Below are 6,493 nucleotides of genomic sequence, written 5' to 3' on the forward strand. Positions count from 1 at the left end.
AGGATAATCGGGGTGAGCTCGCGGAACGTGTAGGGACCCGGTGCGAGCAGTTTGATAGCCTCCTCCAGGAGCGAGGGGAGGGAGTATGCCCCCTTAAGGCGAATCACGACCAGGTGAGTTCGGTCGTGCTTTACGGGCTCGAGGGGAGGAGCGCTGCGAACGGGTGCACGGAGAGCTTGGGGGGTATAGAGGCCCCGGAACCGCTTGTGGGGACACGAATCCCCGGTGTGTGTGGTGCAAGGTGTGAGAGCGTCCCGGTGTGTGTGGTGTGTGGAAGCGGCCCCGTGTGTGAGTGGTGTGGTGGCAAGTGTGCCGGAGTGCGTGCTTCCCAGCGCGCCGTGTGTGAGTGAAACACCGCGGGTGAGTGCCTCGGCGTGTGTGAGTAAGGCACGGTGCGGGAGTGAACGGCCGAGTGTGAGGGAGACAGCGTGTGTGAGGGAGATGTCGGTCGGCATGCGGGAGCACGCAGCCGCGTCTCCCGGGGTGAATGTAATGGTGAGGTGTGTTAGCGTCGTGACACGCAGGTGTGCGTGGGTGGAATGGCGACGACAACGGCGACAGAGGAACGAAAGCCGGTTAGCGGCTGTAGCTGTTTCGGGCACCGTGCCGGGTTCACCCAGCAGCGAGCGCGAGGTCCATGCTGTGCAACGCACGAAGCCGCCACGTGCTCGCTTGCGGAAGTGAAGTCCCGGTCCGGAAACGCCAGCGGTGGATTTGCCGATCCCGCGGACGGACAAAAGGTTAGGCAGGATAACGGATTTGGACCGGACGGGTTCTCCAGCGGGCGTGTGTGTTAAGCTCCAACGGGCAGAGCACATGTGTTCGCGTGGGGAACCCCTCGGAGTGCGAGGTTTGCTTTTGTGGTGTGCATGGTGACGTCATGGCTGCACGTGGGGTTGGAATCCGGCAGGAGGGGTTGAGTCCCTGTCGGATGGTACCGTCCAAGGAGGGACGAGGGACACGTGCAGCTGCATGACATCACGGGCAGGTGCAAAGTGCGCGAGCTGTGAGTTGCAGCGCTGATGCTGCGCAAAAAAATTTAAAAAAAAAGTTAATGAACAAAAGCAAGCCTCGCTTTCGGGTGCACGGGATTCCTGGGCAAGGGGTGGATGATCCCCTTGGCCTGGGCACAGGATGAAACCAGTTAGGGGGAAGGGTTAGCTGAGTTAGACCGACTTCATGGGGCAGGGGTAAGTCCTCATGGAGTCCGTGGAATGGATTAGTTAGAGGGTTTTAGTTGAGATTTAAGATGGGAAATAAGGATTTCAGGACATGGACAGACTTGTGAGTGTGTCAGAGGGGATGTAGCTTAGCTACGTAGTGTTAAAAGGAACGTGCTGTAGTGTAAGGGACGACGTGGGAGCACGAGTAAGTGAGGGGAGGTAGTGAGCAGGAATGGCAGGATTCAGCGATATGTGTGTTGAAGGGTTGTGAAGTGGAAGCATGTGCTTGGTGAGTGAGTGAGGCCAGCGGGTCTGTGAATGGAGCGAATGTGGAATGCATGGTGCGATGAGTGATTGGGGGGAGGAGTGACTCCCGCCCAAGGGACCCCGGGGTCAGTGTAGAGTGAGTTAGGTGTTAGACAAATTGACAAAATGGAGGTCGTTTTGTTGTTGGTGGGAAAGTAGGCTCGATACCCGTTTGGAGGGGTGCAGGAGCCCTGTTGACGGGCTGGGAGCGTGGCTGTGAAAGGTGAGTATCGCTGAGTGGGTACCCCGGGCAACAGGCTAGTCGGCCGTAGTAGGCCAAGGGACCATGGGGGGCCGGGATAGCGTAGTGGGCATGGGTGCGCCTGCATGGTGCGGGGGCCCGGGGCGCCATGAGCCACGTGGGCAGTGTTGTGGGCACGGGTGACCCTCGGAAAGGGGCTCGGGAAGCCAGCCTGCCACGTGTGCATTTCAGGGGAGTCGCCATGGAGGGCACTCCCCGGTGTTTAGGGAGCTGGTAGGCACGGAGGCAGTGTAGTGCCCGGGGGTGCCATAGCTGGAGAATCGGCAGAGGGTCGTGCCTGCCAAAGGAGCCATGTGTCCCAGCCATGAGACCGTGTGAGGGCACGGAAAGAAAATTTGGGGGCGAGGCCCAAAATTTGAGAGGACACCAACACAGGCGACGGGAATCTGGGTTGTTAGAACCAATAGTTTAAGCGAGAGGCGCTTGTTGAAAGCCCCGGGGTAGTTTAACAGTTAAATGGTTAGGGTAGATTAGGAAGTGTACCCCTCCGCACCATCCATCCCCTCGCTCTCGTTGTGGGCCGGTGGACCCACTTTGGGTTAGATCGCTGAAGTCTGAGGAGAACATCTTGAGGCTTCGTTGGGCCTCGACGCAGGACGCAAGCTCTCCCTTATTCCCCTCCGAGAAGGGAACGTAGGGGTTGGGAGTAGGCTAGGTGACAGAATAGGTTAGCCGAGCAAGGGCGATAAAGGGGGTTAGGGGACGAATTATAGAGGGAGAAAGGAAAATTTTTTTTAATTAACTGGGGCAAAATTGGTTTTGGACAAATTAAGGGAGTGGGTATGGACAGTGACAGGCAAAGGCGATACGTTGGGAGGGAGACCGTAGGGTAGGTCCGAGCCCGCCTTCCGAGTGGCCAGCACCACTGCACTCCCTCCACCAACCTGCACTGCAAGGCAAAGGCCGGCCAACTTCATCGGCAGCTGTGTTTTGCTGCGAGGCCTGTACCGGCCGGATCGTCTGCAGCTGTTTACTTCAAGGCCTGTGCCGGCCAGATCGTCTGCCGGCTGTGTTTGCCTGCAGCGGCCCTGTTCTGCAGGCTGTGGTTGCCTGCTCACCTTTGCCATGCCATGCCCACTGCCCCTGTTCACCAGCCCCCATTCAATTTTGCTTTGCCCCCCCTGTTCATTGCCATGTGCGCCAGGATCAGAAAGCAACAGTTTGCAAGCTGCGAGAACTGCCCTGTTAGCAGCTACAACGCGGGCCTGCTGTGGCAGCCCATGCACCGTTGTGGTTCACTGGGTTCATTTTAAAAAGGGAAGGCCTAGGACTGCGTGTGAGCAGCCGGCCACGTTCCCTGTCACCTGCATTGCTTGAGCCAGAGACTGCATGCGAGCAGCCTGGCTCCCTGCTAACTGCTTTCTTTTTGCAGAATCCATTGATCCTGGGCCATGGTTTAGTGTAAAATTTGTAAGTTAAGGTTAAGATGTACTGTAAATATGAGTGCGCCCCCGGCCTGTCTGTCTTGGCGACGGCAATTTTATTTAAGTCGTCTGTGTGAGTGGGTTTGTTTAGTTAGCTACTCAGCCCTCAGGTTATTTATGTTGGGGACACGAATACCATGAATGTCGCACTCAGGGATCCGTAGGTAAAACGTACTAGGGGAGAACTACACATGATGGCACACGAGAATTTGACGACTCGGGACGAGTCTAAAAAGGGGAGGGGGTATTGTTGCGGTTGAGGAAATTCGCAAACCACCATTCAGGTCCCGTAGGTGAGATATCTCTGTAAGTACATGTGTAGTTAGCCCCAAACCCGTTGTTTCGAGGGAATAAATGTGATTCATTCGGGCTGTGACGCTTTGAGATGGTCGTTTTTCTGTTCTATCTTTATTTTGAACCAACCACGTCTCAACCGCCATCACACAACAACCACCAACCGCAACGCCGCTTCACAACAACAACGCCAACAGCCACGACCTTTACCTTCACAACTCGCTCCCGCAAACATCGCATCACCGCCATTCCAAACGTCGCCATGGCCATAAACCACCACAATAAACCCTCCACCACCTTCACCTCTCTCCTTCTGCGGCCATTCCCGCACCACTTGTGAACGCCGAGCGTCAGGCTGTCCTGGCCTCGTACGGGACGCGCGCCGAACCGCGAGTGCAAAGTGCAGCTTTTCCGAGGAGAATTCGGATCAGGAATGAGCCACGCCCACTTCTGATCTGTCCAATCAGCAAGCGCGGGGCGGTTTGGCCCCGCCTCCAGGCGCGTTTGAGTAGAATCGGGATATGCAAATTCTCAGATCAGGGGAGACTCATGCCCCTTTTCCTCCGTCCAATGGGCGAGCGTGGCTCCACCCCAGAGCTCGTTCTGATCCAGAAATTTGCATATGGGTTCTCCTGCCGGCCTATAAAGCGCCGGGCGCGGGCGAATTTGGCAGTCAGTTTGAGAAGAGTCAGTCTGGAGAGGTCGGAGAGCCGAGTGGAGCTCGCAGTCTGCCGGGGTTCGGAGTCTGAAGGGGAGCTGCAGAGAGAGGAAGCCTAGAGCGCGGTCGAGTCGGTTTGAGCGCAGAGTCGGCCTTGGAGGAGCGGGGAGTGAGTCGGGAGGCGAGGGCGTACAGGTGGTTTTCTGCAGTCGGCTGAGGAGAATTGGGGAAGAGACCGAATCGCTCGGGTCCGAGGCAAGGAAGATGGTGGTCGGCGACGAGCTCGCAGTGGAATCGCTCGTCGCGAGACCCAAGCAAGCCAGCTATCCTCTTTCCCCAGAGCATCAACAATTCCCCCCTTTGTCCCCCCCATGCTGAGATAGTGCGAAAAGGGGGGCCCCATTCCCACACTCCAAGCAGTGCCAACGAAACCCACGAAGGGGCGCGGAGTCGGGGCGCCGCCGCGCCACCACATTGGCGGCTCATCACAAAAACGGGTAGGATCCAGCCGGTCTCGCGGACCTGACCGCTCTTTCAGGTCCCGCGCAAATATTGGCCCACAGGCCCTGTCTGCCCCCTTCTCTTTGAGGGTGGCCCTTTTCTTTTGCTTTTGAGTAAATCTGTTGTTGGCGCCGTCTGTAAATTAAAACTGTAAGTGTTGCCGTGTGCTCGCGTAGTTGGTGGTAGATCTGCATTGTTGTGTTTCTTTTGTAGCATTTGCTGTAGGTGCATAATTGTTTTAATTGTATATGTGTGCTCTCCGTGTGCCGCGGAATAAATGTGCATTATGTTGAACTGTTTGCCCGTTTCGCTTCGTCTTTTCTTTAATTGAATCTCCATCTTACTTCACGTTAAGGGTTGGTAGTGGGCTTAATACGCCCGATAACACTGGTCAACAACAAATTTGTTGTCTGCATTTTTTAAGCTGATTTAGGACGAATCTGATGCGCTGAATCCAAAACTCACATTAGTTTTGTTCAATCAGGTCAAGTTTTTGAGATATGGCCACATGTCGTTTTTTTACATTTTTGTTCACATGTACGCATGTGTGGAGCATTTTAGAAGAAGTTGGTGGGGGTAAAGTGTCTTGTCAAATAATTGTTTTGATTGGAAATAATTATTTTAATGACAAGAAGTATTCAGGTACGATAGTTCTGGGTGATTATGTCGAAAAGGGATCAGTTTGAAGTCATAAAACCTCAAAATCTTACAAAAATTGGTGAGGCAAAGCATAAAGTTCGTGGATCAAAACTAAAGTTAATGGGGCAGATTTTGTAATAATGTGATACAAAAAAGTTGTATTTCTTGAAATAACGAACTCTGAAGAATGTACAATACCTACATGCACCAATTTATGACATGCGCTTCTGCTCAAGCTTGGAGTGCCACAGTACGAACCCAAAGATTGGAGACTGTTCATTGACAGCAGCAAGCGATCACTGAAATGTGTTCTGCTACACAACGGCAACCAGTTTGCCTCTGTACCCATCGCTCACTCGACTACACTGAAGGAGAAGTATGAAGCGGTGAAGTACGTGCTGGAGAAAATTGGTTATGATCAGCATAAGTGGTTTATTTGTGTTGACCTGAAGATGGTGAACTTTTTGTTGGGACAACAGTCTGGCTTCACCAAGTACCCACGTTTTCTGTGCATGTGGGATAGTAGGGACCGTGCTCAGCATTACACGAAGAAGGACTGGCCTGTGCGGGAGGAATTGGTGCCATGCAAAGAAAGGAACGTCATCAACGACTCTCTGGTGGACAGAGACAGAATACTCTTCCCACCGCTGCACATCAAGCTCGGCTTAATCAAGCAGTTCACCAAGGCTCTGGACAAAGATGGTGACTGCTTCACTTACTTGTGCCAGGCTTTTCCAGGATTGACCATGGAGAAGTTGAAAGCTGGCATCTTTGATGGTTCTCAGATCCGTCAGCTCATCAGAGATCCAGAGTTCAAAAAGTCAATGAACGAAGTGGAACTGGAAGCGTGGAAGACATTTGTTTTGGTAGTGAAGAACTTTCTTGGCAACAATAAGGCCAGAAACTATGCAGAACTTGTCAACAACATGCTGACTGCTTTCAGAAACCTGGGCTGCAACATGAGCATCAAGATGCACTACCTATTTTCACATATGAACCGGTTTCCTGAGAACCTGGGTTCAATGAGTGACGAGCAGGGGGAGAGATTCCATCAGGACATGAAGGAGATGGAGACCAGGTATCAGGGTCGCTGGGACGCAGTCATGAAGGCTGACTACTGTTGGAATCTGAAGAGAGACCTCCCTGCCGCTGAACATTCCAGGAGTTCGAAGAAACGGAAGTTCAAGCCCTGAAGTTTGAACAGTGGTGACGCAACATGCAATTTACTTGTACTTACCTTTATCAA

The sequence above is a fragment of the Eptatretus burgeri genome, chromosome 11, assembly GCF_056783735.1.
Source record: "Eptatretus burgeri isolate ZD-2024b chromosome 11, Ebu_testis_v1, whole genome shotgun sequence".
Lineage (NCBI taxonomy): Eukaryota > Metazoa > Chordata > Myxini > Myxiniformes > Myxinidae > Eptatretus > Eptatretus burgeri.